The sequence below is a fragment of the Indicator indicator genome, chromosome 28, assembly GCF_027791375.1.
Source record: "Indicator indicator isolate 239-I01 chromosome 28, UM_Iind_1.1, whole genome shotgun sequence".
NCBI classification, from domain to species: domain Eukaryota; kingdom Metazoa; phylum Chordata; class Aves; order Piciformes; family Indicatoridae; genus Indicator; species Indicator indicator.
In genome coordinates this window covers 10,361,783-10,386,945 of record NC_072037.1, presented here as the reverse complement: position 1 = coordinate 10,386,945, position 25,163 = coordinate 10,361,783, and positions in this window count along the sequence as shown.

Here is a 25,163-nt window from a genome sequence, read left to right as displayed (position 1 = left end):
GTGCAGCTCCATCAATCACTCCCTGCTGAGAAGCAGCTAGAAGTAAAATTCAAATCATGGCAGTGATGACTCTGTGCCCTGACAGCCCAGTAACTTCTGGGACTCACTGGCTGCCAGAAAGACTGAGCAGCATCCATGTGCTGCTGCTCAGAAATGCTCTGAACCAGGCAAAAGGAAAACTTTTAATTGTGTACAAACAAAATGCTCAGGTTAGGAAATGCTTCTTGGGTTCATTTCATTTTCCTGCCTTTCTCTGTTTCTGAGCCATTGGTTGATGCACAGATCATGTTTTTTTCCCCACCTTTGGCACTCTGAAGGCTGTAAAACAAAAGCTTTTTTTTTTTTTTTTTAAAGTAAAATGTGTGATTCCCTGGTCCCTACCTAACCTTGAACTGTGGGTTCAAGAAAAGCACTGAATACTGCACAGCTCATGTTTAAAACACTGATAATTATCACAGCATCTCTGGGCAAGTTACTGAGCCTCAAAGAAATGAAGTTTCAGGATAAGCATTAAGGAAAATTCCAGATGTAAGGGTGGGCTCCTGCTGGGAGGAAGGGTTGGCCAGAGTTGAGTCAGACTTTGTCTACATGGGGCAGGTAATGGAGCTCCCAGCTCCCTCACCTCCTTATGGTAGAAGGTCTGGGACTGTCTTTGTGTGTGCAAGATGAGAGGTCAGAGTGGGTTTACTGAGAGACAATTGAAATACAGAACTGGCTGTTCTCCAAAGGAAAATCCAGTCAAGACTCCTGGTTGAAAAATTCAGCTCAGCCATTGGAGTCACAGGGCAGAGTTTTGGAGCTTGACAATCCCACTGCCTGCTGTGCATCCCAGAGAAACCTGTGAGATGCTCACAGGGAGATCATAGAATCATAGTTTTGGTCAGAAAAGGCTTCCAGGATCAAGGCCAACTATCAATCCAGCACCACCATGGCCACTAAAGCATGGCCCCAGGTTTCTTGAATGCCTTCAGGGATGGGGACTCCACCACCTCCCTGGGCAGCCTCTTCCAATCCTTCACCACTCTTACATCAAAGAAATTGTTCCTAATATCCAACCTAACCCTCCCCTGCCACAGTTTGAAGCCATTTCCTCTCATTCTATCACCTGATACTAGGGAGAAGAGACCAACCTCCAGCTCACTCTAACCTCCTTTCAGGTAGATGGTGACAGTCATGGTCCCACCTCCAACAACAGGTTCCCCAGGAGCTGTTTCTGTTCATGCTTGCCACCAGAGCCCCAGACTGACCTGAGCATCTCTCTGCAACTGATGAGCAAAGACAGTGGCAACTCAGTAAATTGAGCTAAAACCTCCCCTAATGAACCTGACATCCCTGCATTAACAGCTCTGTTGCCCTTTTCACACATTCAGCCTCAGCTCCTGTTATTTTTTCCTTTTCTTTCTGCTTTAAAAACCTGAGAATAAGCAAAAGAGGGCTCAGTCCCTGAGGCTTGAGCTCGATTTAAAACCAATCGCTGCAAACATCCAAACTGTGGCTGGCTCTAATTGGAATGACAGGATAGGGGAGCTGAGGGGATGGATTACTGAAGGAAAATGGTTTATTGCTCTACAGCTAGTTTAATTTTTTTAAAAAGGGAGGGGAAAAGAAAAGAAAAAAGCAGTGCATCAGGCACAAAAAGTCTCCATCCCTGTGCCAAAGCAGGGCTGGCTCGGGCACTGATGATGGCATCCTGGTAGGACCGTGTCACCCAAAGACTTTCCTCTCTCCTTAACCCCACGTTGCTGGCTCTAGAAAGCCCTGCAGTGTGCATCCTCCTGGCCAGTTCTGCTGCACTTTCCCCCCTCGCTGCCCCTCGTTTATCTGTAGAGGTGAAGAGCCCTCCCCCAGGCTCAGAGCTGTTGCGTTTGGTTGCACAGAGAGAAGCAAATGCAGCGAGCGGTGCCTCTCGCCGTGCTCCATCCTCCCTGCCTTGCTCACAGCCGTGCTTTCGACTGCATTCAGGGAGGGGTGGCAGAGTCCAACCCCTCCAGCAGTTGTGGGCGTCACAGAGGCTTGCCCAGGTTGCTGGCAATGGCTTTGCTGTGCTTTTGAAACGTGCATGAGGTTGAAGAGCTGAAGGATAGAGGCAGGTCTTTAGTTTTGGAAGGGAGGTGGTAGGTGCCCTCTGGGTCTGGGTTTGTTGGGGGTTGAGGTGAGGGGGAGGGGTTGTTGGCTTCTCTTCCTGCCTTCAGGCAGTCTGCAGCACTGGCAGACGCTCCTGTGGGGAGCAAAGGATTGTTCCTGACCTACATTTGGTCCCTCCACTTCCCAGTGCAAGCACTTAACCTGTCACTGCCAACTGCTGGGAAGTAATAAGGCATCCACAGGCAGCTGGCTGGGGAGAAACCAGAGAATCATAGAATGGTTTGGTTTGGAAGAGACTGAAAAGAATTTAAAAGAGCTGTTTGGACTGGCTCATTGTGCCCATGGCTGGCTGGAGCCCTGTAGGGAGGATGTCAGCCCTGCCCCTGCACAGAACCCTGAGATGTCCTGGTAGGAACAGCTTTCCATGGCTGGTGCATAGGAAGTATCCATCTCCTGGCCATCACCAGTGACTGACAGCCACCACCAGCTTGAACAGACACTGAGGAACAGCCTGTCTTGGATACAACCTACTTCCCAGGAAGCCCTTGTTAGCATCCCCAAGCCTTGTCCCCACAGCCCCTGGCAGGATGATTTGGTGTAGGTGCTGGGGACACCACTGCAGCCTCCTGCCCTGCACTGCCCATCTGGAGCACCAAAGTGTGCCTGAAACAGCAGGAAAAGGTAAGAAGCACTTAGCAAACACATGGCAGGATTTAGAAGGTGTTTTCTTCATCCTGTTAGGCAGTCATTTACCTTCTGTACCACCTACGAGCTGCACTCTTCTCTCTCTCCACCAGAAGGTTGTTTTCCACTCCCAGAGTGTTTTGGGGTCTAGTAGAGCTTTTGTTTTCCCTTCCTGATGGCAGAGCTCTGTGACTTCTTGCCCAGGCTCTTTTTGGATTCTTTTTGAGAGTGTCTCTGGATAAATAGCTGTTGCCCTGCAATTTGACACTTGCATTCAACTGGGCTCCAGTGCAGGATCTCTCCAGCTCTCCAGAGACACCTGCTCCTGTTCTCCTCTTCAAAATGACCCTCTCACATCCAGCATTTGCTACTTGCCCACCTCTGAACTCCCAGGATCATCTGGGTCTGGCTTAAACCACAACCAAGTGCAACCCATCTCCTGCTCTTGCCAACCAGAGCCACGTGCTCAGCAGCCCTTCCCGTGGCTGCTTTCCCACTGAGCCCTAACACACTTGGATGCTAATTCCCATCCACAGTGGTAGCTTGAAGAGCTTTGTCCAAGGGCTCAGATTAAAGAAAGCTTTGGCACCAGTCCATCAGTGTGTCAGATGGCACAGGGGCTGGAGCCTGGGTACCATGCTGAGGAATTAACTCATCCTCTGAGTCAACACACGCGTGTCTGTGCGGATTACCATGCCTGCAGACAACTGTGCAACCATGGTTACAGTCTTTTAGGTGCTAGGATATTTGGGGCAGGCTGGAATTTTGGCTCCCTGGCTGTGCTTCAGAAGGTGAGAGGGGGAATCTGCTAGGAAAGGTTGGGTTTCCTCTGGGTCTTTGGAAGGTGGAAAGGGCTGGGGTTTTGTTATGGTGGAAGGATGTGCAAAGGGACATCTGTGCTGCAGCAGAATGTGTCTCTGGGGGGTTATTATCCTTAAAAAGGGAGAAAATACACCCAGAGGAGGACTTTCACTGTTGGTCATAGGCAACAGTGAAGAATTACAACCCAAGTGACCCATTCTGCTCCAGTTGGACCATTCCTGAACCTGCTCTCACCAAAAATCAAGAGAGGGAAGGGCCATTGGTGTGGCTGTGTGCAGTGTTCCCAGTGCCTTCAAAACCACCTGGGAAGCTTCCTATGAACCCCATGATACGAAGCAGCAATTCATGGATGTGGCTCAGGATGCTCCATGTGAGGGCTCAGGTGCAGCTAGAGCTCACAGGGCTTGAATTAGATTTGAGAGGTGCAGAAGAGCAGCAATGAGAGCTTCTGTCACACAGAAATGTTCAGGGATGAGATCAGCATCACCTAAAATTGCAACAACTGTAGAGGGTGACTTCTGTCCCAGGCTGCCCAGAGAGGTGGGAGATGCCCCATCCCTGGAATCATTGCAGGTCAGGTTGGTTGGGGCTCTGAGCAGCCTGCTCTAGCTGCAGATGTCCCTGCTGACTGCAGAGGGGTTGGACTGGATGAGCTTTAAAGGTCCCTTCTAACCCAAACCATTCCATGACTGGGACCTGTTTTAATGGTGGTCTTAGATTGACATTTGGACTCAATTATCTTAGAGGTCTTTTCCAACTGAAACAATTCACAGATTCAAAGAATGGGTTGGGTTGGAAGGGACCTTAGAGATCATCCAGTTCCAACCCCCCTGCCAAGGGCAAGGACACCTCCCACCAGCCCAGGCTGCTCCAAAGCCTTATCCAACCTGCCCTTGAGCACCTCCAGGAAGGGGACATCCACAACCTCCCTGGGCAACCTGTTCCAGTGTCTCCCCACCCTCACAGTGAATTCTGTGACTGAACTGTTCCATGACTCCCTGCTCCTTGGCTGGCCATGGGGTAGCCATGGCTAAATCCATCAATGAGTGACACAAAGACCTCTGGGGCCAGTTTTGCATGGAGGTTAAAGCAAAGTGCTCATGGAGCTGGTGGGACCTGTGAAATCTGTGCCACCAGTTGATTTACCACTGCAACAGCAGTGCTGAGCTGGGTGGATAAGGAAGCCAGACTCCAAAATGGAATTAAATAATTATTCTCACTTCCTTTGACTTCAGGAGGATCCTATTAGAGCAAAGAGCTCTGGATTACTGCCTGGCTGACATTTTCCTCTGAGCCCATCTCCAGATTGGATTTAGTTCTTTTATCTCCTAATCCCCAGAGCTTTTTAATGTAGAAAGTAATGGCATCCAAAGGCAAATTTAATTTTGACAGGGAATCTGACTTCCTCACCTCCGCTGGAGTCAGCTTTTAATCCTGTTTGCTGTCTGAAGCTGCTCTGTGTGGATGTGTTTAAAACCTTTACTGCTCCCAAATCTTTCAAAGAGGAAGAAAAAGAAGGGGAACAGCAAGCCTGGAAGCAAGGAATGGTTTCTTATCAACCATGTCAAAACATCCTGTTGCTGCTGGGTTTGTTAACCCCTTCAATGTGCTTCGTTTCTTTTGCTCCTCTGCAAGTGTTAGAATCACTCAGGAGGTGGAAATTTCAGGTCCCCTCCAGCTCTTCTGGTTTTGTGTCAGCAGGTTGTGTGCAGGAGAGCTGTGAGGTCCTTGGGGTGATGTCCCTCTGCCACCAACACACTCCAGGATGGAGGATGCTGCCATCCAGGTAACAAGCAAGGGCAATGAAGCTGGGGAGGGGTCTGGAGAACAGGGCTGGGGTGGTTTAGTCTGGAGAAGAGGAGGCTGAAGGGAGACCCTATTGCTCTCTACAAAACCCTGAAAGGAAGCTGGAGTGAGGTGGGGGTTGGTCTCTTCTCCCTACTATCAGGTGACAGAATGAGAGGAAATAGCCTGAAATTATGCCAGGGAAGGGTTAGGTTGGAGATGAAGAACAATTTCTTTGCTGCAAGAGTGGTGAGGGATTGGAAGAGGCTGCCCAGGGAGGTGGTGGAGTCCCCATCCCTGCAGGTGACTCAAGAAACCTGAGGTCAGGGATTGGAAGAGGCTGCCCAGGGAGGTGGTGGAGTCCCCATCCCTGCAGGTGACTCAAGAAACCTGTGGCCATGGTGGTGTTAGGTTTGCTTTTGGAGTGGATGATTCTTGAGGTCTTTTCCAACCCAAACAATTCTCTGATTCTGTGATTCTAGGTGCTCAGACAACAAAGATCAGTCATCAAAAAAGAGAGAAAACAACCCAAAACCCTAACAGCACAGGGAGAGGGCAGGGTAATGGAGCTTCACAGCCACAAGTCTCAGGTGAGGAATAGAAATTTATGTTGTTATTACATTTCTCCAACTCCAGCTCCCAGAGAACCCCCTCTAGATGAGGCCCAATTCAACTGGTTGTTGGTTATTTCTGACACAGGATCACCTCACCCTGTGCTGCTGCCCTGATTTGTACCAGCTCAGAGCTTCCAATTTCCCTGGGAAAAAAAAAAAAAATTAATTTCAAATGGGGTCTTCTCCTCCCTGAGAAAATCTGCACTTATTGGCTGGGGATTTTTTGTTTTCACACACACACACACACCAAAAAAAAAAAAAAAAAAAGCCATAAACCACAGAATGTGTCTGTCACTCTGCAGCAACTCAGCTGATGGTTCATTATTCCAGCACATAAATACCTGACTCCTGCAGAAGCAAAATGTGCAGCTTGAGGCACTGGTGGCATCTCACTATTCAACAACAGCAGCAACAAAAAAAATGTAACCCTGTCTCCTTTTAGCCTGGATTGAAAAACAAAACAAAACAAAACAAACCCTCCAAACCAAACACCTCAGCAAAATGAAGAAGCTGTGGATAAATTTGCAGATGTCAGCCTGAAAATGGGAAGAATAACTTGCAGCAAGCACTGTGGGCCTGGTGGAGATGGGAATGGATTGGTTTTGCACAGCGAGGAGCTGCTGGCCAGAGGGAAGTTAAGTGAAACAAATTGGAGCTGTGCTGGAGAGGAAGCCAATTTGAGGGGAAGCTGAGTGGTGGCCCAGGTGCTCCATTAGGCTTCAGAGCAGGGCCACTTGCTCTCTGGAGAAGCTGCTGTGGAAGGAGAGTTGGTTAATCAAGGGGCAAAATGGTGACACCACTTCCTTTTGCAATTCCTGTGTTTTCTCCTTCTTCCCAAGGCACCAATTCATCCCCCATCAGGATCTGTTATGAGAAAGGGATGAAGCTCTCCCCACACACAGTCTGCCTTAGGGAGGCCACATCTGGAGTATTGTGTCCAGTTCTGGGCTCTCCAGTTCAAGAGAGACAGAGAACTACTTGAGAGAGCCCAGTGGAGGCTACAAGGGAATAAAACATCTCTGTGAGGAGGAAAGGCTGAGAGACCTGGGGCTGGTTAGCCTGGAGGAGAGGTCTGCTCAATGTTCATCAACATTGGGTGGGGGACAAGAGGATGGGGCCAGGCTCTTTTCAGTCCTGCCTGGTGACAAGATAATGGGCATCAGGCATGAACTGGAAGCTAGGAGATTCCGTCTGAGCAGGAGGAGAAACTTCTTTGCTGGGTGGAGGAAGTCAGTGAGCAACTTCCTGATGCTCAGCTGCCAGCTAGGATTACACCATAACAGGAATCTTCTTGTGGTACTTGACTTTAGCCCATGCTAAAGGACATGCTGCTTTGAAGGCAAAGATGTCCTTGTTCCCTGCAGGAGGGTTGGACTAGACGACCTTTAAAGGTCCCTTCCAAAACATTCTATGAGTCTGTGAAGCCCTCCCTGATGCAGTATACCCACCTGAAACCTGATTGCCAGCCAACCTCTCCATCTTTGAACCCACTGCTGGTTCAAGTCAGCTTGAATCCATTGCTGGCTTACTGCTCAGTCTCTTTGGTCCTTCCAACGAGGGTGGGTTTGCTCTGCCCACAACACAGAGCTGCTCTGCCCTGGAGCAGGGATCACACAAACCATCATAACCACTTGAACCAGAATGGCAAACAGGACAGCTAACTCCCCCAGCCACCCTGATCCATCAGCTTCCACCCTGGCTAGTGGAGGACCAGCTCTGCTGTCTGAGCAGGGTGAATTGGATGTGCTGGGGCTGCTGTGTGTGCAGAGGATGTCTCCTAGCAGCTGCCTGGTGCGGGCGGTTCAGAGCAGTTGTGTTAGTGATGATGGTGAGCACTGGAAATGTGTCTCTTCAGGAAATAAAGAGCAGATCAGCCCCAGCACCATGTAAGCTTCATTTCTTTCACCAGGCAGGTTACTTGGGCATGAAATGTTGTCACTCTTTACCTTGTGGATGACTGAATTCAGATCTGACCCAGTGTAAGTAAACGTGTCTCCTGGGTAGCTGGGGTGAGCGATCTGAGTGCTCTGAGGCTGAAAATGAGGAGAGAAGGGAAAAAACAGACCATTGTTTTGCTTGGAAAAGGCCTCCAGAATCAGCCACTCCAACTGTAAAGCTAATGCCACCATGGCCACTAAACCACGGCCCCAAGTGCCATGGCCAGAGGTTTCTTGAACACCTCCTGGGATGGGGACTCCACCACCTCCCTGGGCAGCCTCTTCCAATCCCTCACCACTCTTGCAGCAAAGAAATTGTTCTTAATCTCCAACCTAAACTTCCCCTGGCACGATTTCAGGCCACTTCCTCTCCTCCTATCACCTGATGTTAGCAAGAAGGGACCAACCCTCCCCTCACTCCAGCCTCCTTTCAGGGAGTTGTAGAGCCAGAAGCTTTCCCCTCAGCCTCCTCTTCTCCTCACTAAACAACCCCCATTCCCTCAGCCACTCCTTACAGGACCTGCTCTCTGAATCCTGTCCCAGTGTTGCTAGATGAACTCCACGTATTTTTCTCCCTGTGTTTATCAGGGTGTTTTGGATCAGGATGGTGCAGGATGCATCCATCCCTGCACAGACGATGCACAGCTCCCTTCTGGCTGCAGCTGGCTCACGTGGGGTGTCTTGGGATGATTCACTGTGACTCTCAGTCCCTTTTGTCACCACTCAGCCCAACCCACAGCTTTTAGACACTGTTTGTTTTGTTTTTACCCCCACCCTCAAAGCTTTTCAAATGTATTTGCATTCAGCAAACCCAGAGCCAGAAACTTGGAAAGGGGGGAGAGAAGGGGGGAGGATGTTGGGTGCTGCAGGAGGGACACAGCTGATGGTCACCAGCACAGCTGAAAAAAAAAAAATTAAGAAAAAAATAAAAATCCCTCCCTTTCTTTTTGCTGACAGCATTTGAGAGCTGAAACATTTAAAACTAATTTTAGAAACAGCCCATCTGGGCTTTCTTTGGTTTTTTTTTTTTTTAATTGATGAGGATCATTAGGAACTATTTGGGTTCCATCTCACCTGCTTTGTCACCTGGTGTCACAACACAAAGCTCCCCAAACACCACTGCCAACGGAATCATTGCCCAGGCTCAGCTGCAGGCAGGAGCATCACAATGGATTTGATAAAGATGACTTAGGAAAATGAAAACTGCAGCAACCAGTTCTGCCTCTTACCATCTTGGTTTGTATTTGCAGGGTCAAAGCATGGAGAGGGCTGAAGCTGCCTTATGATTTCATCCCACCTGCAGCAAATAGATGTCTCCTGCACAGGTAAGTGCCGAGCTTCTAGAGAGGAAACAGAGTGGAAATCAAATCTCCTTGATAAAAGAGAGAGGAAAGAGAAACTTTTGACAGGTGGCATGAGCAGCAGTGAAATAACAAGCACAAGGCCCCCCCAAAAAATCACTCCCCACACCCATGTTTGGCTTCGTGGGTGTATTAACTGTGGGTGTATTAACTGTGGGTGTGTTAACTGTGGGTGTATTAACTGTGGGTGTGTTAACTGTGGGTGCCTCTTAGGGCAGGGCAGGCAGTTTCCTGTAAGCTGATGCATTCTGCTCCAGCTGCAACATTTTACACCTCCCTGGCTGTTAAATAAGGAGTCTGCTCCTGTGTGGCCCCTTGAATGGTGCCCACAAGCAGACAGCCCCAGTACCTGGGATGGAAAGGGTTTATCCAGGTCCAGTGTCTATGAGGAAAGGGAATTTATCCAGACTTTTCCAGCCCCGGTGCCTGGGATGGAAACAATTTATCCATCCCAAATGCCTGGTATAGAAAGGGATCTATTCAGCCCCAGTGCCCGGGAGGGAAAGGGATTTATCCAGCCCCAGTGCCTGGGATGGAAAGGCATTTATCCATCCCCAATGCCTGGGAGGAAAGGGGGTTTGTCCAGCCCCAGTACCTGGGATGGAAAGGGATCTACGCAGCCCCAGTGCCAGGGCTGGAAAGGGATCTATCCAGCCCCAGTGCCTGGGATGGAAAGGGATCTATCCAGCCCCAGTGCCTGGGATGGAAAGGGATCTATTCAGCCCCAGTACCTGGGATGGAAAGGGATCTATCCAGCCCCAGTGCCTGGGATGGAAAGGGATCTCAGCCCATGCCGGATGGAAAGATCCAGCCGCCAGGGATTCAGCCCAGGGATGGAAAGGGATCTATCCAGCCCCAGTGCCTGGGATGGAAAGGGATCTGTCCAGCCCCAGTGCCAGGGATGGAAAGGGATCTATTCAGCCCCAGTGCCTGGGATGGAAAGGGATCTATCCAGCCCAAGTGCCAGGGATGGAAAGGGATCTGTCCAGCCCCAGTGCCAGGGATGGAAAGGGATCTATTCAGCCCCAGTGCCAGGGATGGAAAGGGATCTATCCAGCTCCAGTCCCTGGGATGGAAAGGGATCTGTCCAGCCCCAGTGCCTGGGATGGAAAGGGATCTGTCCAGCCCCAGTGCCCCGATGGAAAGGGATCTATCCAGCCCCAGTGCCTGGGAGGAAAAGCATTTATCCAGCCAAGCAGGGATGGACTGACAAAGCCAGTTGCCTGCACACAGGACTGTGTTATGGGCTGTGAAATGGAGAGGACATCAACTCCTGAGACAGATGGAGAGGAAAGAGAGACAGCCAGGAAAAAAACTCTCAATTGCAGCCAAGCAATATGTTCCCAGTTGCCCAGATCCCCACTCTCTGCACTTTTAATATTAAAGTAATAGCAACACATTATGTGGAACCAAGAAACCCCTCTCAGGACTGAGCTTTCATCATCCGCAGCCTGAAGGGCGACTGACAAACCAAGAGACATCTCTGTGTGGTTGGGAGGCAGTGACAGATGGTGGAGCCTGATCCCTGGATCCCAGCACTGCAGGGAAAGCCTGAAGGAGAAGGCAAGCAACCTGAATCTTGCTACTTTTTTGCTTCCTTCCTTTCTTTCTTTCTTTCTTTGTTGATAACTAAAAATATTCCCACCCTTATTAGCCTTCTGTAAATGCCTCTGAAGGCAGGCTGAAGCTGGGCTTTGAGACTTTTCACAGAGCCTCTTGGGAACAGCAAGAGTCTCTGAGGAAGCAATATTTGGATGGGAAACTTATGTCCTCCAAGCTGGCAAGTTGCAACTCTGACACAGATTTTTTTGTTAACTGCAAAGCTCTCTGTGTAAAGGGTACAAAGTCCCTCCCTTCTGCCTTCCCCTCCTTCCCCTCCTTCCCCTCTCTGTTATTTAGCAACTGGCTGTGCTTTACATGGTTCATTAATGTGATGCTAACATTGACACACACATTCCCCACCAAGCCAGAAGGTTTATTTTTGACCTGGGCCCTCTGTTCCCTGCAGATGCCCCAGAGGATGTGGAGAACAGTGATGTGAAGTGATTGCATTGGATGAGGACATTATGCAGTGCAAATACAATTGGATGCAAGCATTTAATTTTTCAAAGCTGTGGCTATTGGAGTGCCTTTGAGCCAGGGAAAATGACAGTTTAACTCCCTTCATGGTCTTGGCTCCCTCTTCTCCCTGAGGACAGGAAAGGGAAGCAGGACCAGTTGCAAACTGGAGAGGTTTTGTCAGGTGGAGTGGCTGGGACTGCTTTGAAATGGCTTCTTCCCCTTCAGGTCCCACCCTGGGGGACTTGACACCCCAGGCAGGGTGGTAGAAGAGGTCTGGAGTGGCACTGAGCTGCCCAAGGAGGCCCCAAGAGTGAGCAGATCAGGCCCAGGGACAAACTGTAACAGTGGTTATTTGTCCCCTTCAGGCTGGCTCTTTATTGCTCCATTTTGGTTATTGTCAAATGAGGGAAAGAAAAGGAAGGGGCAAAGGGGGGGAGGTTAAAATGCTGGTTGCAGAATAACTGGCAGCAGCTCTGCTAATGTGCTGAGTGCCCACAGACAGCTGCTACTCAAACACCCCTAAAGGTTTGCCTTGATGAGGTGCCCAACCTTCCCTCATCCTGCAACTGCCTTAGCTCCATCAGCTCCTTGCCCTTTCCCAGGAAGGTGCTAAACTCCCAGGGACTTGCAGCCCCCAAAGCAGGATCCCCCAGGGCAGCAGGAGGGGATGGAAGGCTCCTCTGGGACCAGTTCAATTCCCTGAGCTCATCTTCCTCCACTGGAGACTGTCAGGCTCAGAGATAGAGATGTAGCAAAAGAAAACCTGTAGAACCAGCTGGAAGAGGAGAGAAGATTGCTGAACACAGGAGGGAACAAAGCAGCAAATTCTCATGGGCCAGAGATTCCCCTGGGTACCCCCTTGGATGGCTCTGAGAAAATTAATCCTTCTGCAAAGTTTATTGAAGAGGTTCCCCAAAGCAAGTGCCATCCTTTAGTGCCATAAATAGGTCTGGTTGCAGCTCTTCAGATGTTTTCTTTACCCTTTTTCACCCCAGATGAGAGCTGGACCCCAGCAATTTTAACCCACACAAGCCAGGACACGTTTTGGTGCATCCTCCACCCACTCCTACTAATTAATCCTCCTTACACCCACTCAGGTCTCCTGGGATCTGCACAGCTTTTCCCAGTTGAACGTTTCCCAACTATTTACACAGAAAAATAATTAGTTCAGTTTCTCTTTCTGGCTCCCCAGGCTGCAGGAAGCATCTCTGGCTGATTTGGCAGGGAGGAGGATTTCCTGGGGAAACAAGGCAAAACAGCCACCTTGCTTCTGTGCCAGCTCCACCCCCAGGAACCCTGGCACCATCCAAATTCAAGAGGAGGAGAGAGATTTTAAGGATATTTCCTTGAGTTTGCAGGAAAACCAGAGGCTGGATGGAGCAAGACCCAAGTTAAAGTCTCCTTGCTCAGCAGCTCTAGCTGCTGCTGGGTTATGGGTTGTGTGTGGAATGTCCCACGGGGTGATGAAATGCTCCTCTGATCCAGTGTCTCTGCAAGGAAATGAGATGGGAAGAGTGGAGCCAGCTGTCCCTGCTTCCCCTTGCAACCTGCTGAGCTGTCAGCAGTCCTGGGAGGTCAGTAGCAGGAGGAGAGAGGCAGATCCTGATGGGTCTCTGTGGGGAACCAGCTTGGGAAGCACAAGGGATTATCTGTGGCAGCTTTTGGCTCCGTCTGAAACCACTGAAGACATTGCAACGGGCTGGAGCACAGTGAAGACACAGAAGCACTTCTCAAAACACCCCCAGTGGACCTATTAATTGCAATATTGGATCTCCCATCCTTTCCAGCAGGTTCCTAGCACTAGGCATGCAGCCAGCTTGGCTGTGGTTTTGTTTGTTTTCCAGCTAATGTAGCAGCAGGATCAATTCCAGCTAACAGAGCTGGGCATGTCAGAAAAACTGATGTCCAGTTCCCATGGATAATGTGTGACATGCACCTGGTAGACAGTCATTAGCAGCACAATTAATCCACTGCTGTGACAGAGGAATGGGAACACCTCACCAGGAGTGGAAGCAAATCATGGAAAAGCCTAGCATCAGGAGAAGGGATAAAAGCACATTTGCCCAGCTGAGGAGCACTGGCTAGAAGGGGAAATTGCACTTGGAAACACAGACCAAAGCTCAGCTGCAGCCATTGCCTGCAGCACCTCTCTGGGCAGGGCTGTAAGTGGTATCTGAGTGGTGCTCATCTGGCATCGAGCTGCAAACGAGTTGGAAATGTGACTGAGCCATCAGCACTCGTTAGCAACCCCATTAAGCTTTAAAGGGCACTTGAGCCTTGCTCCTCCGTGCTGGGCTTGGGTTAGTTAACACATGGGTTCTGGCAGGCATGAAGTGCCAAGAACCCAAACAGAACCACAGAAAGGGGGAGGTTGGAAGGGATCTCTGGAGGTCATCCAGTCCAACCCCCCCTGCTAAAGCAGAGTCATTCACAGCACCTTGCAATTTTCAGGTGGGTTTGGAATTTCTCCAGTGAAGGAAACTCCACAAACTCTCTGGGCAGCCTGCAGCAGCATCCTCACAGCAATGACCATCAAGTCCAACCCCCCTGTCAGAGCAGGATCATCAAGGGAGGCCACACAGGAGCACATCCAGATGTGTTCTGAAGGTCTGCAGGGAAGGAAACAGAAATCTGGTACCTGCCCCTTGTAGGAGGGGAGGCACATCTCTGCTGTGTGCTCTGGCAGGTGAAGGAGGTTCTTCATGTTGGAGGAAGAATGAAAGGGTCAGGAAAAACAGAAGGGCAAGAGTAGGCCAAGAACAAACACAAGTGGATTAAAAATTCATGGTTCTTGCCTTTTCCAGCAGCTGGACCAGGGCCTCATCAGGTGTCACCTTCCCATGGTCCAGGGAGCGCTGGGTTTGCAGGTCAGAGCTTGCTGTGCACAAACTCTTCCCTTTCATCTTCTCTCCTCTCTCTTATTTTTAAATATGCAAATACATCAGAGGAGCTTTGCAAACTCCTGACTACAAATAGATCTGAAGGGCCTTTGAGCTTTTGAGAGGCTCCTGCCTTACTCTAAGAAACAACTTCCCCCCAAACACCAGGCTGCTGAGCGTTCCTTCTGCTGTGCCTCCACCATGGATCTAATATGAGGTCCAGGCCTGGCTCCTAGCAGCACCTGCCTTTTGTCCTCCTGGCTCCCAGCAGCCCCTGACTTCATCTTCCCAGCTCCAGCATCATCTGCCCAGCACTGGCAGAGCTGTGGGGAGAAGGTTCCTGAGATGCAGGGCAGAGCGTGCAGCTTGTTCCCCATTTCCATCCTTCTCCAGGGTAAGTTCAGCTGCATCCTGGGCAGGGGTTTGGGGGAGGGAAGTGCTGGGATGATGAGCTGAGCGAGCAGAGAGGATGTGGGGCTTTAGCTGGAAAACACAGAGTGTGAGTCATGATCCTCAAGAAACAGAACAAAAGCCACATGTGCCAGCTGGGAAGCACGGTGGGCTTGAAAATCCCTGATTGGCTCTGATTGAAGTATTCAGCTGCAGTGGGTCTGCTGGAAAAATCCTGAATGATGGTGCTGAGGTCCTGATTTGGCTGAGCACACTCAGCTTTGTGTCATGGGGGGACTCAGCACCATAACAGGACAAATGCAAGGCAGCAAAGCTGGCTGGAGGAAGCTCTTCATAACCACAAGCGATTCATAGATTCATTGAATGGTTTGGCTTGAAAGGGACCTTAAAGATCATCCAGCTCCAACCACCCTGCCATGGGCAGGGATACCTTCCACTACCCCAAGCTGCTCAAGGGCTCATCCAACCTGGCCTTGAACACCTTCAGGGAGAGGGCATCCACAACCTCCCTGTTCCAGTGTCTCACCAGCCTCACTGCAAAGAATTTCATTCTAATATCCACTCTAAATCTGCCCTCCTCAAACTTCAATCCCTTCCCCATTATTCCCAGCATTGCATGGTTTTCCTGCATGGAACACCTCAGCCAAGTTTCCCCAGTGCACCCCATTGCTATTCTTCACTCTGTTTTAGATGCTGGACAACTGAAGCCCACAGGGAATCTGGGTTGTTGTCCAGGGTAGAGGAGGAGAACCCCAGCCCCACTGCAGCCTCACAGATCTTCCTCACCCTTGCACAGCTCCCCCAGCTGAACCCTCAATTCACAGCACTCTGTTTCCACCAGGCACTGTAAAAAAATGCACAGAAGGAGGTTTCAGTCTGGATTAGCTCCTCAGGCTGACCTGTGGTGTGCAGTTTAATAGGGGTGGTTTATGTATGCCAGACCCTAAATCTAAAGGGCAGGGGTTTGTTGGCCATAAATATTCAATCTCCACAGATTGAGTCTTTTAAACCTCCTTTTAAATATTTATGATGGTCCTTCCATGGCTGCAGGAAAATGTTGTAATAGCATTAAAAGGCAGGGTGGGGGGAGGAATTCCTTCTGTATCCAAAAGCTCAGCATGAGCCATTTGCATATATTATGCATCACTAAGTGCTGGTTCTGGTTCTTCCTGGCCAGATCTGTGTCTGGTTCTTCCTGGCCAAACCTGTGAACAGCAGAGTTCATGGATTCTGGGCTGTGTGGACTCTGAGGTGTTGGCTACACCATGCATCACCCCAGACTTTGCTTCCAGTGAGCTGGGGTACAGCTGATGGGGCAGCTGAGGTTCCAGCAGCCTGGCACTCAAGGATGCCCAATTCAGTGCTATCTAGAAGAGATCAGGCTGCTGAACTGCACAGGGCAACCTTCCTTCAGTCCTTTGTCCTCCTGGCTCCCTGCAGCCCCTGATTTTGTCTTCCCAGACCTCACTGCTCCCTGCAAGGTGAAGGTGGTGGTGCTGGGTACTGCCAGCTCTTGGCCTCCTGTAGACCTGGGAGGAGCTGGAGCTGTTTAGTTTGAAGAAGAGGAGGCTAAGGGGACACCTCATGGCTGTCTACAAGTACCTGAAAGGATGTTGTGAAGAGGTTGGTGCTGGTCTCTTCTCACAGGTAATCAGCAAGGGGTTGAACTTAAGGAGAAACTTCTTTGCTGTGAGGGAGCTGAAACCCTGGAGCAGGCTGCCCAGAGAGGTTGTGGAGTCTCCTTCTCTGGAAGTATTCCAAACTGATTGTGATCCTGGGCAAGCTGCTGTGGGTGACCTTGTTCTAGCAGTGGGGTTGGACTGGATGATCCCCAGGGGTCCCTTTCAATCCCCACCATGCTGGGATTCTGTGGTTGAGAGGCTTAGCACTGCTCCAGGGATGCATTTGTAGGCTGGCTTGGTTATGAGCTAAGGAAAAACGTTTGGGCAGGGCTTTCATTTTCAGCTGCTTTTGCTTGCCTGGCTCCGAGCTCTCTGATATAAGCAGCAGGGGGGCTGGACTAGATGCTTTCCAGAGGTCCTTCCCAACCCTTACTACCCCTCCATGATTCTCTGATGTGGAGCAGCCACCAGGAGGGGATGTGGCAGGCTTCATTTCCTGAGGAAATCAGGTTTAAAATTAAGGCTAATGGGAGTTAAAAACCCCTGCAGTTACCCTAGCCCAAACGATCCTATAATGCACTCAGTATATTACATCCTCAACAGCAAAGCAGCATCTGCTGCATAAAATGGAATCTGTGTGTCACCATATGCAGGCAGCATAATGTGGGCTCAAATTAAATACAAACATTTCAGGGGATATGGTCCAATGTGCAATCTGGGCCCTGGGAAATGCTGAGATTTACTCTAAAGTTCTCAGCAGTTGGCTAAGAAAGCTGAACCCAGAAGAGTGCAAACTTGGGGGTTATTAGCAACAGAAGCTGTTCTCTGATCTTTCTCTCCCTCTCCCCCTTCCCTCTCTCCCTCTCCCCCTTCCCTCTCTCCCTCTCCCCCTTCCCTCTCTCCCTCTCCCCCTTCCCTCTCTCCCTCTCCCCCTTCCCTCTCTCCCTCTCCCCCTTCCCTCTCTCCCTCTCCCCCTTCCCTCTCTCCCTCTCCCCTTCCCTCTCTCCCTCTCCCTTCCCCTCTCCCTCTCCCTTCCCCTCTCCCTCTCCCTTCCCCTCTCCCTCTCCCTTCCCCTCTCCCTCTCCCTTCCCCTCTCCCTCTCCCCTTCCCCTCTCCCCCTCCCCCTCCCTCTCCCCCTCCCTCTCCCCCTCCCACTCCCCCTCCCTCTCCCCCTCCCTCTCCCCCTCCCTCTCCCTCTCCCCCTTCCCTCTCCTGTTATCCATACATGACAGATAAAAAGGAAGCAGCAAACCCACTTCACTCTCACCTTTCCCACCTGTTTTTTTTCCTACTAAATCTCTCCCAGGCAAGGTGCTTATCAATCAAGGATGCCCAATTCAGTGCTACCTAGAAGAGATCAGGCTGCTAAACTGCACAGGGCAACCTTCCTTGAGTGCCTTGGGCATGCTGAGCCTCTGATGTCAGCTGTTATCCTGCTTCCCCCCAACTGTTGATAGGAAAAAGTGGTACCAAAGGGTGGATTCCCTGCAGGAGTCAGAAAGACCAGGAACGTGCTGGAGGTTTTTGCCTGACTTGGATAAGCAGAGAGGGTTTGTAACCATGAAGCATTGATCCTGGTGTGAGCTCAGGGCTGCTGGGAAGCTTGCAAAAACCCTTTCGAATTTGCTAATGTGGATTTTGTTTTCTTCCTGAGAGGAGACAGCAAGTGCAAAACCCACTTCAAAGGGCTGTGGAAGGGAAGGTGATGTTTGCAGAGGAGCTGCTTCAGAAAGTTCTGCCCTCCTGCACCAGCTGTGCCTGCCCAGGGGGGTTTCTCTCCCTCATGGAGGCCCTTGAAATGTTTGGATAATGAAGAAGCCAGGAGCAGCACTGATCCACTCTTTTAAACCAGCAAAATTTCCACCTGCGAGGCTTGGACTGAGGTGCTTGATGAAGGGGAAAATAATACCAAACAAAAAAAGAAAAACCCACAACCATACCTGAAAGCAAGGGAAAACACAAAGCTGCTAATGGAACTCGCTGGGCAACCATCTGGAAATTGTGGCTGCACCTGGAAAGGCTCTGGGAAGTCACTAGGACACAGAGGCAAAATAGCTGCATGCTGCTGGCACCAGGGAAAGGCAGCTCCAGGTAAATGACAGGGAGAAGCCTGTGACAAATCTGTTCCTGCCTGGGGCACTGTGGCTGACAGCAGGCTTTGCCCTGGGGTTCTCTGAGCCTTCCTGCAGGGAAGACTGAGCCTTCCATGGGGAAAGGACTCTGCAGCTCACAGAAGCTGGAGGTGTGGGGCTGGGTGCCACAGAAGCTGATGCCACCAAAGCGAGGTGTCACGGAAGCTGGGTGTCACGGAAGCTGGGTGCCATTGAAGCTGGGTGCCACGGAAGCTGGGTGCATTGAAGCTGGGTGTCACGGAAGCGGGGTGCCATTGAAGCTGGGTGTCACGGAAGCTGGGTGCCACGGAAGCTGGGTGCATTGAAGCTGGGTGTCACGGAAGCGGGGTGCCATTGAAGCTGGGTGTCACGGAAGCTGGGTGTCACGGAAGCGGGGTGCCATTGAAGCTGGGTGTCACGGAAGCGGGGTGCCATTGAAGCTGGGTGCCATTGAAGCTGGGTGCCACGGAAGCTGGGTGCCACGGAAGCTGGGTGCATTGAAGCTGGGTGCCACGGAAGCTGGGTGCCATTGAAGCTGGGTGGCATTGAAGCTGGGTGCCATTGAAGCTGGGTGCCATTGAAGCTGGGTGTCACGGAAGCTGGGTGCCACGGAAGCTGGGTGCCATTGAAGCTGGGTGCCATTGAAGCTGGGTGCCATTGAAGCTGGGTGCCATTGAAGCTGGGTGTCACGGAAGCGGGGTGCCACCGAAGCTGGGTGCCATTGAAGCTGGGTGCCATTGAAGCTGGGTGCCACGGAAGCTGGGTGTCACGGAAGCTGGGTGCCATTGAAGCTCGGTGCCACGGAATCTGGGTGCCACGGAATCTGGGTGCCACTGAATCTGGGTGCCACTGAATCTGGGTGCCACGGAAGCTGGGTGCCACTGAATCTGGGTGCCATTGAATCTGGGTGCCACTGAATCTGGGTGCCATTGAATCTGGGTGCCATTGAAGCTGGGTGTCACGGAAGCTGGGTGTCACGGAAGCTGGGTGCCACCGAAGCTGGGTGCCATTGAAGCTGGGTGCCATTGAAGCTGGGTGTCACGGAAGCTGGGTGCCACGGAATCTGGGTGCCACTGAATCTGGGTGCCACTGAATCTGGGTGCCACGGAAGCTGGGTGCCACTGAATCTGGGTGCCATTGAATCTGGGTGCCACTGAATCTGGGTGCCATTGAATCTGGGTGCCATTGAAGCTGGGTGTCACGGAAGCTGGGTGTCACGGAAGCTGGGTGCCACCGAAGCTGGGTGCCATTGAAGCTGGGTGCCATTGAAGCTGGGTGCCATTGAAGCTGGGTGTCACGGAAGCTGGGTGCCACGGAAGCTGGGTGTCACGGAAGCTGGGTGCCATTGAAGCTGGGTGCCATTGAAGCTGGGTGTCACGGAAGCTGGGTGTCACGGAAGCTGGGTGCCACCGAAGCTGGGTGCCATTGAAGCTGGGTGCCATTGAAGCTGGGTGCCATTGAAGCTGGGTGTCACGGAAGCTGGGTGCCACAGAAGCTGGGTGTCACAGAAGCTGGGTGTCACGGAAGCTGGGTGCCACGGAAGCTGGGTTCCATTGAAGCTGGGTGCCATTGAAGCTGGGTGTCACGGAAGCTGGGTGCCACTGAAGCTGGGTGCCATTGAAGCTGGGTGCCATTGAAGCTGGGTGCCATTGAAGCTGGGTGTCACGGAAGCTGGGTGCCACGGAAGCTGGGTGTCACGGAAGCTGGGTGCCATTGAAGCTGGGTGCCACAGAAGCTGGGTGTCACGGAAGCTGGGTGCCACGGAAGCTGGGTGTCACGGAAGCTGGGTGCCATTGAAGCTGGGTGTCACGGAAGCTGGGTGCCACTGAAGCTGGGTGCCATTGAAGCTGGGTGCCATTGAAGCTGGGTGCCATTGAAGCTGGGTGTCACGGAAGCTGGGTGCCACGGAAGCTGGGTGTCACGGAAGCTGGGTGCCATTCAAGCTGGGTGTCACGGAAGCTGGGTGCCACGGAAGCTGGGTGCCACTGAAGCTGGGTGCCACGGAAGCTGGGTGTCACGGAAGCTGGGTGCCATTGAAGCTGGGTGCCATTGAAGCTGGGTGTCACGGAAGCTGGGTGTCACGGAAGCTGCGTGTCACGGAAGCTGGGTGCCATTGAAGCTGGGTGTCATTGAAGCTGGGTGTCACGGAAGCTGGGTGTCACGGAAGCTGGGTGCCACCGAAGCTGGGTGCCATTGAAGCTGGGTGCCATTGAAGCTGGGTGCCATTGAAGCTGGGTGTCACGGAAGCTGGGTGCCACGGAAGCTGGGTGTCATTGAAGCTGGGTGTCACGGAAGCTGGGTGCCACAGAAGCTGGGTGTCACGGAAGCTGGGTGCCACGGAAGCTGGGTGTCACGGAAGCTGGGTGCCACAGAAGCTGGGTGTCACGGAAGCTGGGTGCCACAGAAGCTGGGTGTCACGGAAGCTGGGTGCCACGGAAGCTGGGTGTCACGGAAGCTGGGTGCCATTGAAGCTGGGTGTCACGGAAGCTGGGTGCCACTGAAGCTGGGTGCCACTGAAGCTGGGTGCCATTGAAGCTGGGTGCCATTGAAGCTGGGTGTCACGGAAGCTGGGTGCCACTGAAGCTGGGTGCCACTGAAGCTGGGTGCCATTGAAGCTGGGTGCCATTGAAGCTGGGTGTCACGGAAGCTGGGTGCCATTGAAGCTGGGTGCCATTGAAGCTGGGTGCCATTGAAGCTGGGTGCCACGGAAGCTGGGTGTCACGGAAGCTGGGTGCCATTGAAGCTGGGTGCCACGGAAGCTGGGTGTCACGGAAGCTGGGTGCCATTGAACCTGGGTGCCATTGAAGCTGGGTGCCATTGAAGCTGGGTGTCACGGAAGCTGGGTGTCACGGAAGCTGGGTGCCATTGAAGCTGGGTGCCACTGAAGCTGGGTGCCACTGAAGCTGGGTGCCATTGAAGCTGGGTGCCACAGAAGCTGGGTGCCATTGAAGCTGGGTGCCATTGAAGCTGGGTGCCACGGAAGCTGGGTGCCACTGAAGCTGGGTGCCATTGAAGCTGGGTGCCACGGAAGCTGGGTGTCACGGAAGCTGGGTGTCACGGAAGCTGGGTGTCACGGAAGCTGGGTGTCATTGAAGCTGGGTGCCATTGAAGCTGGGTGCCACGGAAGCTGGGTGTCACGGAAGCTGGGTGTCACGGAAGCTGGGTGTCACGGAAGCTGGGTGCCACTGAAGCTGGGTGCCATTGAAGCTGGGTGCCATTGAAGCTGGGTGCAATTGAAGCTGGGTGTCACGGAAGCTGGGTGTCACGGAAGCTGGGTGCCATTGAAGCTGGGTGTCACAGAAGCTGGGTGCCATTGAAGCTGGGTGCCATTGAAGCTGGGTGCCATTGAAGCTGGGTGTCACTGAAGCTGGGTGTCACGGAAGCTGGGTGCCATTGAAGCTGGGTGTCACGGAAGCTGGGTGTCACGGAAGCTGGGTGTCATTGAAGCTGGGTGCCATTGAAGCTGGGTGTCACGGAAGCTGGGTGTCACGGAAGCTGGGTGTCACGGAAGCTGGGTGTCATTGAAGCTGGGTGCCATTGAAGCTGGGTGCCATTGAAGCTGGGTGTCACGGAAGCTGGGTGCCACGGAAGCTGGGTGCCATTGAAGCTGGGTGCCATTTAAGCTGGGTGCCATTGAAGCTGGGTGTCACGGAAGCGGGGTGCCACCGAAGCTGGGTGCCATTGAAGCTGGGTGCCATTGAAGCTGGGTGCCACGGAAGCTGGGTGTCACGGAAGCGGGGTGCCACCGAAGCTGGGTGCCATTGAAGCTGGGTGTCACGGAATCTGGGTGCCACGGAATCTGGGTGCCACTGAATCTGGGTGCCACTGAATCTGGGTGCCACGGAAGCTGGGTGCCACTGAATCTGGGTGCCATTGAATCTGGGTGCCACTGAATCTGGGTTCCATTGAAGCTGGGTGCCACGGAAGCTGGGTGTCACGGAAGCTGGGTGTCACGGAAGCTGGGTGCCACCGAAGCTGGGTGCCATTGAAGCTGGGTGCCATTGAAGCTGGGTGTCACGGAAGCTGGGTGCCACGGAAGCTGGGTGTCACGGAAGCTGGGTGCCATTGAAGCTGGGTGCCACAGAAGCTGGGTGTCACGGAAGCTGGGTGCCACGGAAGCTGGGTGTCACGGAAGCTGGGTGCCATTGAAGCTGGGTGTCACGGAAGCTGGGTGCCACTGAAGCTGGGTGCCATTGAAGCTGGGTGCCATTGAAGCTGGGTGCCATTGAAGCTGGGTGTCACGGAAGCTGGGTGCCACGGAAGCTGGGTGTCACGGAAGCTGGGTGCCATTGAAGCTGGGTGTCACGGAAGCTGGGTGCCACGGAAGCTGGGTGCCATTGAAGCTGGGTGCCATTGAAGCTGGGTGCCACGGAAGCTGGGTGTCACGGAAGCTGGGTGCCATTGAAGCTGGGTGCCATTGAAGCTGGGTGTCACGGAAGCTGGGTGTCACGGAAGCTGCGTGTCACGGAAGCTGGGTGCCATTGAAGCTGGGTGCCATTGAAGCTGGGTGCCATTGAAGCTGGGTGTCACGGAAGCTGGGTGTCACGGAAGCTGGGTGTCACGGAAGCTGGGTGCCACCGAAGCTGGGTGCCATTGAAGCTGGGTGCCATTGAAGCTGGGTGCCATGGAAGCTGGGTGCCACGGAAGCTGGGTGTCATTGAAGCTGGGTGCCATGGAAGCTGGGTGTCATTGAAGCTGGGTGCCACGGAAGCTGGGTGTCATTGAAGCTGGGTGCCACGGAAGCTGGGTGTCATGGAAGCTGGGTGCCATTGAAGCTGGGTGTCACGGAAGCTGGGTGCCACAGAAGCTGGGTGTCACGGAAGCTGGGTGCCACGGAAGCTGGGTGTCACGGAAGCTGGGTGCCATTGAAGCTGGGTGTCACGGAAGCTGGGTGCCACTGAAGCTGGGTGCCACTGAAGCTGGGTGCCATTGAAGCTGGGTGCCATTGAAGCTGGGTGCCATTGAAGCTGGGTGTCACGGAAGCTGGGTGCCACGGAAGCTGGGTGTCACGGAAGCTGGGTGCCATTCAAGCTGGGTGTCACGGAAGCTGGGTGCCACGGAAGCTGGGTGCCATTGAAGCTGGGTGCCACGGAAGCTGGGTGTCACGGAAGCTGGGTGCCATTGAAGCTGGGTGCCACGGAAGCTGGGTGCCACGGAAGCTGGGTGCCATTGAAGCTGGGTGCCATTGAAGCTGGGTGTCACGGAAGCTGGGTGCCACGGAAGCTGGGTGCCATTGAAGCTGGGTGTCACGGAAGCTGGGTGCCACGGAAGCTGGGTGCCATTGAAGCTGGGTGCCATTGAAGCTGGGTGTCATGGAAGCTGGGTGCCATTGAAGCTGGGTGCCATTGAAGCTGGGTGTCACGGAAGCTGGGTGTCACGGAAGCTGGGTGCCACGGAAGCTGGGTGCCACTGAAGCTGGGTGTCATTGAAGCTGGGTGTCATGGAAGCTGGGTGCCACGGAAGCTGGGTGCCATTGAAGCTGGGTGCCATTGAAGCTGGGTGTCATGGAAGCTGGGTGCCATTGAAGCTGGGTGCCATTGAAGCTGGGTGTCACGGAAGCTGGGTGTCACGGAAGCTGGGTGTCACGGAAGCTGGGTGCCATTGAAGCTGGGTGTCACGGAAGCTGGGTGCCATTGAAGCTGGGTGCCATTGAAGCTGGGTGCCATTGAAGCTGGGTGTCACGGAAGCTGGGTGCCATTGAAGCTGGGTGTCATGGAAGCTGGGTGCCATTGAAGCTGGGTGCCATGGAAGCTGGGTGTCACGGAAGCTGGGTGCCATTGAAGCTGGGTGCCATTGAAGCTGGGTGTCACGGAAGCTGGGTGCCATTGAAGCTGGGTGCCATGGAAGCTGGGTGTCATTGAAGCTGGGTGTCACGGAAGCTGGGTGCCATTGAAGCTGGGTGTCACGGAAGCTGGGTGCCATGGAAGCTGGGTGCCATTGAAGCTGGGTGCCACGGAAGCTGGGTGCCATTGAAGCTGGGTGCCATTGAAGCTGGGTGCCATTGAAGCTGGGTGCCACGGAAGCTGGGTGCCACGGAAGCTGGGTGCCATTGAAGCTGGGTGTCACGGAAGCTGGGTGTCATGGAAGCTGGGTGCCACCAGGGTTCCTGCCTCACATCCATCCCCCACCTCGTCCACTCCACCACTCATTCAGTGCAGCAAACAAAGAGGCAAGCTGCAAACGTCATCAAAAAGCCAAGCTGGTTGGAGTTTGGGTTTTCTCTTGCCATTAGGTCTGTCTTTGCCAGTTCTCTTCACAGACTAACAGCATTTCAGAGGCTGGAAGGAACCTTGAAAGATCATCCAGTCCAACCCCCCTGCCAGAGCAGATGAAAGGTCCTGCATCTGGGTCAAGGCAATCCCAAGCACAAATCCAGGCTGGGCAGTGACTGGCTGGAGAGCAGCCCTGAGGAGAGGGACTTGGGGGTGCTGGTGGAGGAGAAGCTCAACAGGAGCTGTCAATGTGCACTTGCAGCCCAGAAAGCCAACCAGAGCCTGGGCTGCATCAGGAGAAGTGTGGCCAGCAGGGCAAGGGAGGTGATTCTCCCTCTCTGCTCAGCTCTGGTGAGACCCCACCTGGAGTACTGCATCCAGTTCTGGAGCCTCTATTGCAAGAGGGATATGGACATGCTGGAAGGTGTCCAGAGAAGGGCCACCAGGATGAGCAGAGGGTTGGAGCTGCTCTGCTATGAGGACAGACTGAAAGAGTTGGGGCTGTTCAGTCTGGAGAAGAGAAGGCTCTGAGGTGACCTTCTTGTGGCCTTCCAGGATCTGAAGGGGGCTCCAAGAAAG